Source organism: Enhydra lutris, unplaced genomic scaffold, assembly GCF_002288905.1.
Source record: "Enhydra lutris kenyoni isolate GAN:26980312 unplaced genomic scaffold, ASM228890v2 scaffoldscaffold108, whole genome shotgun sequence".
Taxonomy (NCBI): Eukaryota; Metazoa; Chordata; class Mammalia; order Carnivora; family Mustelidae; genus Enhydra; species Enhydra lutris.
The window spans coordinates 615,621-628,573 of NW_019154192.1; positions in this window are offsets into that span (position 1 = coordinate 615,621).

The window sequence follows — 12,953 nt, forward strand, 5'->3', positions numbered from 1 at the left end:
TGCAATCTCATTGCCCATCTGTGTATGGCCAGGCTCAACCACATGGCCTTTGCTCTATAAAAGTTAGTCTGTAAGGCAGGGAGGGGTCATCCTCTCTATAAGAGGCAGCCCCAAATGGTCGGTTTGATTCTCGATGCTTGGCGTGAAATAAAGCTTTGCTTGACCTTCGCTTTGTATCAGTCTTGCTCCTTTAATCACGGACCCATCATTGGGGGACCCAATAATACTCTTGCAGGTAAGTCTTTTTTTTCCTTTTTACACATTTTTGTATTATGTTATTTTAGTGACTGTACAGTACATCATTAGTTTTTGATGTAGGGTTCCATGATTCATTGTTTGCAATGTAACACCCAGTGCTCCGTGTAATCTGTGCCCTACTTAATACCCACCAACATCAGGCAAGTCTTAAGGCATAATTAAATCTTCCCACACTACAGGAACCAGGTCATGTGGAGTGGGATTTCATCTGCCTACAGATGAATACAAATACGTCTAAATGCTGGTGAGAACTTTATTCTTACTTAATGTTTATTATGGTTTTTCTTAAGGTACTTTCAAAGACACTGGCAGTTTTTGAATAATGAGAGGAAGAGAAAAATTAAACCTAGCATATTAACCAATTATAAATTTATGACAAACTCTATTTCCTCCATAATACTTTATTCCTTCTCTCCAGTTTTTTTGAACTCAAATTATATTATTTAATCTGCAAATATCTCAGCAGTAAGAGCTTTTAAGTATATTAAATTTTATAAAAATTTTATAAAACAAAAGAGCTGTCAGAGCTTTCGAACTTTCTATAATGAAGAAAATGTCCTACAAACTCATTAGGCAGTAGCCATATGAAGGTATTGAGCACTTAACACGTGACTGCAGGGATGAAGGAAAAAAATCTTAAATTTTACTTAATTTTAACAAGTTTAATTTGCCACATTCAAAGAGCCAACAGTTGTACTGAACAGCAAGGTCCTGGAGAAAACTTGTGATTAACATAAAAGTAGTTAATGATGAATGAAAGTAGATGTTGAGTATTGGAATGGTAAAAGGTAAAAAGACATTAATAATTATTATACTGAATAACATGAATTTTCAAATTCCCTAAGCATATGATTATATTATAATGTGATGTGTGAACCACAATATGCTGTACATGAATCCCTGTAATGTAATTGAGCATTTCTTATAATGTAAAATAATTAATTATTCATTCCAACTACATGCTATACCATTATGGAAAAAAAAACCTCTAGCAACTTCTCATTAGATAGAAATCAAGTTAACAAGAAAATATGATTAAAAAATAATGGAAAAGAACATAAACCTTCATTATCACTCCTTTCAAATAACTGCCAGAGTAATTCATTCTCTAATTAATACAATTAAAGTTGTGCAAGAGAAGTATTAGGTAATGAAAGTGCATACCTCTAGAAGGTCATAGTAATGTTTTTTTACATTCTCTGTATTTTATGATGCCTTGGCACCTTAATAAATATTTCTTCAGTTAAAGACTTTCCAGCACCCTCATTCCTTGAGATAGCAAGGGATTCCACCAACAGCAAGTTTTTCGTGACCAAATTAACAAATCCCATTCCCAGTACTTCCTTTATCGAACTCTCACAGACTAGGCCAAAGTTTCTCCTGCCCTAAATCACTTCAGGGACCATAAAACTAGAAACCACTACTGTAACTCAAAGCCTGCTAAAATTATTACTTTGAAATACTTTGCCTCTCTTTGGGACCCAAATTAAGGTCCTGATTTAGGGTTCCTTTCATTCCTTTTTGTCTCCTGGCCTACAGTAGTTCTTTCTCCTGTGCCCCTGTATGGGCTACCCTCCTCTCATGAAATATAGCAATAAAGTTTTCCTTTAGTGACAATGAAATCTATCATGTCACTCAGTCATTCCATAAATCCAAATCCTGCTGATACAAATAAAACAAAGCTTTCTCTATTTTAAATATATGGTTCCCCTCAATGGTAAGACAAAATAAATGGTACAGAGGAAGTCTAAACAAGTTCAAAATCCTTAATTTGCTCACATTTTAATAATGTATTAACTTGTTTATTTTGTTCAATTCTTTTGATTCTTGATTATACAACTTCAAGTTTTGGAAGAAAGAAGAGTAAAATCAAAAGAACAAAACTATTTGAACATACATTTTTTTTGTCCCTCCTTAAAAACTCTCCTTTATAGATTGAGGACTAAGTCTCCTTTTCAATGAAGACATCTGGATTTCACTGACACTACAAGCTTAATTCTCGCAGCTTCCTTTAAACTGCCACATACTCCCTCTGCTTTATTTATTCTGAAACAGTTTCAAATGGAATTCAGTTTTATTACCTAACCATTATTTCCCTTGTCTTCAGCTTTAGTGTGTGCTAAATTTCCAGTCTGTAACACCTTGCCCACTTCACGTAATTAAATGGTTATTACTTTGGAACTCATCATTGTTATAATCACTTCTTAGACCTCTTCCTCAACATTCCATACTCCTCAGTGTTGTTATACACAATTATAAAAATAAATAATCACAAAACCTTAATGTTTTGTTATGGAAGTACAAAAGATGTATATTACTCAAGTCTAGTATTTATCCCAATATGTTTAAATATTTTTTAATATTGATAGACTTTCAGACAGTTCCCCTATTACTAACATTTTTTCATCAGTGTTCTCCACTTATTAAAATTAATGAGCAAATGATATTGATACATTATTTTGAAAGCCCATAGTTTACATTAGATTTCATTGTTTGTGTTGTACATTTCGAGTTCTGGTGATGCATAATGTAATAGAACCATAACCAAAGCATCACACACAGTATTACTGTCCTAAACATCCCCTGTTCAATCATCTTCCTCCTCTTCCTGAAACTGTGGAAATCACTGATCGTTTAACTGTTTTTAAAGTTCTGTAATCCCAAGGAACTGCATATGTTAATATACCATGTTTTGAAGGCTTTTAGAAATGGTTTCTTTCACTCAGCAATATTTAAGCCTCCACCATGTTTTTCATGAATTAATATCTCATTTATATCTTATGTTATTATATATTAACATATATATTATATAAATAATATTATATTAAATATTATATATTGATGTATTAATATCTCATTTATATCTTACATTTTATAACACTGCCATGTACCAATGTGCCAATTTATCTATTCAAAGGACATCTTTTGTATATTTTCCTACATTTATATCTATTTCATTTTTTAAAGATTTTATGTAGAGGAAGACAGAGGAGGGACAGAGTGAGGGGAGAAAGAATCCCAAGCAGACTCCATGCTGACCACAGAACCCAACATCCGGCTTAACCCCCCACAATCCTGAGATCATGACCTGAGCCGAAATCAAGAGTCAGACACTGAACCAACTGAGCCACCCAGGCATCTCCCCAATTTCATTTTTTAATATAATATAAAGTGTTTTTAATTTCAAATTCCAACTGTTAAATCCTGGCATATAGAAACGCATCACAGGGCACCTGGGTGGCTCAGGGGGTTAAGCCTCTGCCTTCTACTCAGGTCATGATCTCAGGCTCCTGGGATTGAGCCCCACATCAGGCTCTCTGCTCAGCAGGGAGCCTGATTCCCCCTCTCTCTCTGCCTATTTGTGCTCTCTATCAAATGAATAAATAAAATCTGGAAGGAAGGAAGAAAGGAAGTAGGTAGGTATGTGGGTGATTCCGTTGAATTTTCCACATTTGATCACATGATATAAACTAAAAAGACAGTTTTATTTCCTCCTTCCTCATCATTATTTTTATTCACCTTTTCTGGCTAATTTACATTAGCTAGGATGTCTAGCAGTGCAAGGTTGAACAGGCATGGTAAGAGCAAATATGCTTGCCTTATACCTGATCTTACTTTTAGTATTTTTGTAGATGGTTTATATTAAGTTGAGAAGTTCCCTTTTACTCCTGGTTTACTTAGCATTTTCATCATGGTTGGATGTTGGATTTTGTCAAATGCTTTTCCTTCAACTATTATAGTCATGATTTTTCTTTTTTTCTTTTTCTTTAATGTCATTGTTTATGGTAACTGATTTTTTGAATACTTAAACACCCCTACAAACCTAGAACAAATTTCCATGATATGGTTTATTATTTTTAAAAACATGTTGGTGGGGTGCCTGGGTGGCTCAGTGGGTTGAAGCCTCTGCCTTCGGCTCGGGTCATGATCCCGGGGTCCTGGGATCCAGCCCCACATCTGGCTCTCTGCTCAGCAGAGAGCCTGCTTCCTTCTCTCTCTGCCTGCCTTTCTGCCTACTTGTGATCTCTATCTGTCAAATAAATAAATAAAATCTTTAAAAAAAATAAAAAATAAAAATAAAAACATATTGGTGATAATAATCTTTTTAAAAAAACATATTGGTGGATTCAAATCATTAATATTTTGTTTTGGATTCCTCTATCCATATGTATCAGATACACTGATCTGCAGTTTTCTTGTGACTTCATGTGTAGTAGTGATATTAGAGTAGTGCTGGCCTTAGAGAATGAGTTAAGAAATATTAATTCTATCTTCTAGAAGAGACTGTAGAGGTTGGGTAAAATTTCTACATTAAATGTTTGGTAGGGAATTACCAAGGAACTCAACTGGGTCTGATGCTTTGTATTTTGGAAGGTTATTAATTATTGATCAGTTTATTGGATACAGAACTATTCAGATTATCTATTCCTCCTATGAGATTTAATAGACTGTCTTCCAAGGAATTGGTCCATTTCACCTACATTATCAAATCTCTGTGGAGTTGTTCATAATATTCCTTTATTATCCTTTTACTGTCTAGAGGAACAATAGTATGGCCCTTTTTTATTACTGACATTAGTAATTGTGTTTTTCCTCTTTTTCCCTTGATTCACTGGGCTAGAGTTTTCAATTTCATGGGTATTTTTAAGACACCCATTTTTGGTATAACTGATATTCTCTACTGAGAATATCAATATTGAGAATTTCAGTGCTGTTATTTTTATAATGCTGTTTATTTTCAGTGCTGTTTATTTTCAGTGCTGTTATTTTCCACTTCAGTTTTTATTTTTTTTCTTCTGATTTAATTTTCTCTTCTTTTCCAAATGGAGGGTTGGTTTGCTGATTTCACATCTTTTTTCTAATATATACATTCAGTGCTATAAATTTTCCCATAAGCACTGTTTTCACTGTATCCACAAAATCTGGTATGCTGTCTTTTCATTTTCATTTAGTTCTAAATGTTTTTCTTCCCTTCTCATGAGACTTCTCTGATCCATCAGTTATCTAGACTTGTGTATCTAAGCTCCAACTTTACTGGAATTTTCCAATTCTGTTACTGATTTCTAGTTTAAGTCTACTGTGTTGTTGGGATATGTTTTGTATAATTTCTATTCCTTTAAAAAAATTTTGTGGAAGTCTATATTAGGGCCCATAATTTGATCTATTTTTGTAAACATTCCATGTGAACTTGAGAATATGTATTCTGCTGCTGCTCTTGGATAAGATATTGTCAGTTACAGCAAGTTGACAAATAGTTCAAACTTGTGCAACTAGATCTGTCAACTACTGCTGAAAGGGACTAAAGTCACCATCTAAAACAATGGATTATTCTTATGCATACTTTTTTGTCTCATGCATCTCCAGGATTTGTAAGATAAACACATATTTATTAAGGACTAATATGTCTTAGAGCAATGACCCCCTTATCTTTTTTTTTTTTTTTAAGATTTTATTTATTTATTTGACAGAGAGAGGCACAGAGGCAGGCGGGGTGGGGGGTGGAGGGAAGCAGGCTCCCCGCTGAGCAGAAAGCCCGATGCAGGGCTCAATTCCAGGACCCTGAGATCAAGACCTGAGCCGAAGGCAGAGGCTTCACCGAATGAGCCACCCAGGCGTCCCCACATTGACTTTATTTTTTTTTTAAGATTTTATTTTTATTCATTTATTTGACACACAGAGAGAGAGATCTCAGGTAAGCAGAGAGGCAGGCAGAGAGAGAGAGGGAAAAGCAGGCTCCATGCTGAGCAGAGAACCTGATGTGGGACTCGATCCCAGGACCCTGAGATCATGACCTGAGCCGAAGGCAGAGGCTTTAACCCACTGAGCCACCCAAGCACCCCTCTAACTCTATTTTTATATAACATCATAATTTACTGCTTCACAGGTAAGCTACAAACCTTACAACAGAGAATTCCACCTAATTCCTTCTGAATTCTGTTAGAACCACTAAGTTTAAGAAAGATAAAAGATCTTGTTTTACCTTCATTTATTCCTTCTCTAATACTCCTTTCTTCAGATCCAAGCTTCTGAATTATATCACATTCCTTCTTTCTAAAGAAATTCTTTTAACTTTTTGCAAAGTAGATCTAGTAGCAACAGATTTTCTCAATATTTATTCTCTGACAATGTCTTCATTGGTCCTCTTTTATGAAGGATATAAATCCTTTTGTTTTGTTTTTACCCTCAAATGCTTCAAATATCTCACTGTACTATCTCACTGAAATGGTTTATCAAGGGGAGTCCAAAGTAATGAATTTCATTACTCCTCTTTGAGTAAAGTGCTTTTTTCTTCTGCCTTCTTTCCAAATTTTCTTGTTGCCTTCAATTTTTTGATGTTAAATATGATATGCCTAAGTATTTTAGGAATGTGTCCTTTTTAATGTTTCCTGAGCTTCGTTGATCTGTTTTGGAGTCTGTTAGTAATTCTATGAAACTCACCAGTCACAAGTACCTCAAATATTTCTTCTCTTTCTCTTTTTCTTCACCCATTGATATTCTTATTACACATTATATCACATCTCTTGAATATTCTATTTTTTGGTGGGAGGGTATTCTTTTTTATTTTTGCTTTTAGTTTGGAATGTTTCCATTCATATATTTTTAAGTTAACCGATTCTTCCTTTGGCCATAGCCAATGCACTTAGGAGCTTACTAAGGCAACCTTCATTTCTCTTAAAATGTTTTCAATTTCTACCATTTCCTTCTAATTCCTACTTGGGGTTCCATCTCTCTGCTTCCCTAACTCATGTGTTCTTACAAATGTCCATTTTTCCATAATTCTTAGCAAATTGATCATAACCATTTTATATTACAGTCTAGTTATTGAAAATTACTGCCATGTGTGGTTCTGATACTTGCTTTTTCTCTGGAGTCTTTTTTTTTTTCTTTTTTTTACCTTTGGGCATGTGTTATTATTTTTTTATTTACAGCAAGATATATTGCACAGGATGAAAAGAACTGAGAGATAAACTGCCCTTTACTTTGAAGATTTATGTAGACTAGTAAAGAGTTAGGTTTTTTTTATTGTTTCCTACAGCTAAAAGTTTTAGAGAGTAGAATTTCCTGTATTATTATTTTTTCTTCTTCTCCTGAGTCTTTGGGTATACCTAGAAAATCCTTAAACAGTGCCTGAGCATTGCTGTTCTTTCAGCTATCATTCTCTATAATTTTACAGGAAACAGGTTGATGTAGTTGTAAGGTATGAGGAGAGCATTCTATAGTCCTTATGATTGGGATTCCCCCGTCACCTTCCCCTTTCTTTCTCCCTGACTCTCCATCCCTCCCTTTCTTCCTTCCTCCCTCATTCTCCACCTCTCTCCCTCTTCTTTCTCTTTCTCTTTCCTTTTTTTTTTTTTTTTTTTTTTTTTGCATGTTAGGTGTGACAGGGAAGATAAAGAGAGCTGGATTTGATTATTTCCCTTCTCCCACGGGATTAGTCTCTAGTAAAACTCTGTAAGTTGGCCATTACAGTATAGTTTTTCTCTTTAGGGCAGGCTCTTATTAAGGGGATCAGAATATTAAGAGTTCATTCTATAATGATTACTTTTCCCTATCATTCTGTTAGAAACCCCAACACATTTTTCTCAATTTTCACATAGAAACATAGTGAGGCTCCTAGAGGTAAAATTCATTTACGACCCTCCTGAAACTGGATCTCCAGAATGTTTAACTCTCAAGCTCATCCATGTTTTACAATTAGTGAGGAACTGCCTCTATAACAGGCTTATAGGTCCTGGACTTCTGGTCTTACTATTCTGTGATTCTCTGTGTTCACTTGTCTCAACATTTTGTTTTTTCAAGTAAACTCTATCTGTAAAGTGAGGGTCACACTCACAACCCTGAGAATAAGAGTCACATGATCTACAAACTGAGCCAGTCAGGCGCCCTGTTCCCTCCATTTTTAAGGTCTATGTCTTGCCCTATTACCTCAATCTTCTGACAGATCTAAAAAGAATTACTGATTTTTTAAGACATCTGGGTGGCTCAGTCGGTTAAGCGTCTGCCTTCAGCACAGGTCATGATCTCAGGGTCCTAGGATAGAATCCTGCATTGGGCTCTTTGCTCAGCAGAAGAATCTGCTTCTCCCTCTGCCTCTGCCTCTGCCCCTGCTTGTGTACTCTCTCTCTCTCTCTCTCACTTGCAAATAAATAAATAAAATCTTTAAAAAAAATTACTGATTTTTCAACAGTTCAATGTTTTCCTTGTTCTATGAATGGAAATGATACCTCAAAGCTGTTTTATTTCTTAGAACAAAATTAGAAGTATATCCCAATATTTTAATGTCAACTCTAGTACCTAGCTGCCTTACCAGAAAACAAACAAACAAAAAAAAAATTTATTGTATAATTCTGAATATTTTAAATGTTCAAATGAAAATGTCATATTATGCAATCTAATAAACCATATTTATTATTTGTTATATAAGTGAAGTAAATTAACCCTTAGAAGTTCCTAAGTATTTAAAATTTATAGTTTTATCACAACAGTTTTTTTTCTTTTGCATAATAATATGTTATTTTTTTTTCAACTTATGTTATTATTTCAACCAAATAATAGGAAATAATCTGGATACCATTTTATATTTCCTAACAATAACTAGAGGCCAGATTTTTACACATGCAAATATCTTGGCTTTAAAAAAAGAACATGTACATATGAACATGAATATACATATGAATAATTATATAAACTATTTTATTTTCCATTCACATACAATAAAACCCATTTTCACCCAATTTATTCATTAGCATAACCATCATCAGCTTTCCCACAGTTGATAAACAGCTTACAGACATCTGAAATTAAAGAATGATGTTTATCTATTATGTCAATTTTAAGGTTAACCTTAAGAAGAATGTAAAATCTCTTGGATTCCAGAATTGGGAATAATTATATTATTCAAAGAAAGCAAAAATCTTCACCAAGATTAAATAATATTGGACTTAATGTCATTAAAAAAAAAAAAGAAATGTGTGCAAAAAGAGTACATTATTACAGAGCTCATAAATTTACCTTAATCATTCAGTGCATCATATTCATTATCATCAGCAGCAAGGAAAAGAAATACAAAAGCTCACTATAGGAACTATTATTTGATATGAGAATTTTAGGACAAAAAGAAAGGAATTAAAATGTTAAAAAGTTATTGTTCTGAGTTCTAACATCAGCTGTCTTAAGTCCTGCTAGATTCTTAAATTAAAAAGACAACCACACTTAATATTGTTCAAGACCTTTCTCAGCCTTAGGAAAAAAAAAAATTCTTAGCCTAGAATAAAAGATTATATTTTTTACATAAACAGGTTTTTTCGGTTCTAAATTTGACACTCAGCTATAAAATTATATTAGGATTAAATGTATTTTATTCTTTTAAAACCGCCAAGTTTTAAGGTAATTTAGAAAAAAATTATATGCCACCAAATAAAATAAGGACAAAAATTTTAATATAAGGGCTTTGCAGGGAAGGAGACTCTGGGTATACAAGGAGAGCCAATACAAAGCTAAATAAAGGTAGAACAAAATATTTGCACAGCACTTCTGGATACCAAGGCAAATGTGTTTTAATGATAATGACATAGTCATCATAAAACTATAAGATGTGGGGATGCCTGGGTGGTTCAGTGGGTTAAGCCTCTGCCTTCAGCTCAGGTCATGAACCCCGGGTCCTGGTATCGAGCCCCGCATCGGGCTCTCTGCTCAGCAGGGAGCCTGCTTTCTCCTCTCTCTCTGCCTGCCTCCCTGCCTACTTGTGATCTCTCTCTCTGTCAAGTAAATAAAAAACAAACAAACAAACAAACAAACAAAAACTACAAGACGTGTCCATGGAATGAATAAACTAACAAGACTTTACTGGCAGTTTTACAGATGAGTTCTTTATCTGGCCATTTCTTTTGTGCAACTTCAATAAGAGAAGTAGAATTAATTAGATGACTATATGGGTCTACTAACCCTCAGTTTTATTTCATGTAAGTAGGCACAATAATTTCAGTATTATACTGTAGTATGTGATAGTGATAGGCACAGTTTTTGACTATATGGAAGTGGATGTACAGGCCTGTTTATACATCAAGTGACAAAGTAAGCATGACAAAGAGCTATCGATCCTTAACTAAACCTGCCAATTACATCCCTACAACTCACCATTCACTAAAACCTATCACATTTGTTTCCCAGGCCTTTGCCCAGGCTGATACACACACCCAGTCTCTATACATCACACTTAAGTGTATAGATATATATATCATAATACATACGTATACAGACACACACACACTGTATACATAACATACCATATATTACCTAAAAGCTACACACTTCCAAAAAGCAAAGATAATGAGATTTTGCAAACATACTTGTAGTGGTTCAAACGGATCAATCTAAGTGCCTAACTGAGGAATGCTCTGACACTACTTGAAGAGATACAAAAATAGAGAACTACTGAAATAAACTTATTTTTAAAAAATAAAATAATTGAAATCATGTAGAATATAAAATTATACATCTTACAGTTTAGGGAAGAACCTAAAATAATCAGTATTAGCTTCGATATTGATTTTTTTAATATATCAAATGTAGTTTTAAGCATCAGTATCACTTAAAGCCCAAATAAAATAAATTTTGTAATTGAGAGTAGAAATGACTTTCTTTTATTTTTTCACATAGTAGTATCCACTAAATCTCAAAAAAGTTGCTCCCTAAATTTTTCTGTAATTCATATCAAATTGAAAATGTAACTTGTTCTGACAACAAAGAGTATAAACAACAAAAGAAAAATAAATTGGACTTTGTCAACATTAAAATTTTTGCTTCAATGCATGCTACCAAGAAAGTGAAGCGACAACCACAAAATGGCAGAAAATATTTGAAAGTCCTATACCTGATAAGGGACTTGTATCTCAACAAAAGAATTATTTAATGAGCAAAGACTATTTTTTTTCCAACAAGGTATATAAGTGGCCAATAGGTGTGTGGAAGATGTGAACATACTTCTCACAAAAAAGTAAATCAAAGCCAGTGAAATGCCACTTCATCCCCACTAGGATGCCGAAAAACAGACAATAAGAAATATTTTACAGAGAATGTGGAGAAGTGGTACTTCATATATATATACTGCTGGCAAGAAGATAGAGTATATGGTTCTTTGAATTTTCATTAGGGTAATCTTACAGATAGAACCTACCAATATTCCCAGAAGTGGAATATGCAGTCTCCAAAATCCAAATAAACCAACCAAATGCAGGGCCTCTTCTTTGGTCTTAGAGGTGCCCCATTTACACCACTCTATTTTTAGTAACTTGTGAAATACCCCAAGTGGACTGTGCCCATTCCTAAGAATTTCAGTGTCTTGCAACACACTTGGGCCTTTGCTGGACTTATTAAGTAGCCCCAGATAGTCATATGTACTACCATACATTAAAATTAGTAGTACTGTGCTCCACAGTTTGTTATCATAATATTATCAATATAGTGTATCATCACACTTAAAACCTGCATAAAGATCAAATCTTTCCTACCTAACTGACCAGAATAAACCAATGAGTTTAGATAACTTTGTAGCAACACAGTTATAACAAATTGGGATCCTTTCAATGTGTTAAAGTGTAGCTGGGTCTTTTCCAAGACTGAGATAGAGCAAGGGCAATCGCTGAATACCAGCCTTCTTTATCCTGCCGTGAGTTTTGTATGTCTGAAACCAAGTCTGGAACTGCTGAAGCTATAGGCAGTACAACTTTAAATTCCCCACCTTTTAAACAGTACACACAAGGGTACTGTAAAGCAAATTCACTGGCACCAGCATTCCATCATCAGGCATGTCCTGAATTAAAGTAGTCATCTGTTTTTTTACACCAGGTATTCTATACTGCTTTAAGTTACTCACCCATGTACGCTCAGAACGTTCTGGTAGTTCTCAGTGAGCATGCTCAAATGAAAATGGCCTAAAGGTGGGTCTACATGCCTTCTACTTCATGATATGAGGTAGACAAAGCAATCCACAAACAGAAATAATATCCATATCAAAAAATATAAAGGCAAACAACACACAAAATCTATTCAAAAACCCCAAACCTCTCACGTGAATCCCATTCACCACTGCATTTCCATACCTCCTAATCAAACCTAAACCCACAATAAAAACTACACCAACTGGTTTTGGAATCATAGTGCACTGGATTCCTGTATCAGCAAAGAGTCCAGAAAAGTTTATTCTTCTCTTTCTGCCCATCTTACCCACACATAGGCGAATGATCTTGAGCCCCCACCAAGGGGTGGCATCAGCAGACCCTGCCCTCACACCTATCTTTACCTTGATTAATCTTCCTAGACATCACCCTAGAAGATCATGGTCAGGTGTTTCATTGTAATGCTTGCCTTATGGCTTTTTAAATTCCTTCTCTAAACTGGAGTAAATAGAGCAGACTTGTTTTTGCCTTTTAATATTTTTTGACTAACAGTGATCCTATTGGTTCAGAAAAATCTCTGGTACTTAGCCTTTGTGTCAACTCCATTAATGTGCCCACTTCACTCATCCTATTTTTTAATAACCATCTTAAGACTTCCACTCTGTTAGGCCAAGCCCCTGAACTCTCTCTCCTTTGTCCCTCCCCATTTTCTTAATTATTTTAATGTTCTTGCTATCAATAAAACCTATATGAGAAAACTGAGATAGGAAATCTGGTAAGGTCTCTCAAACTGATTTT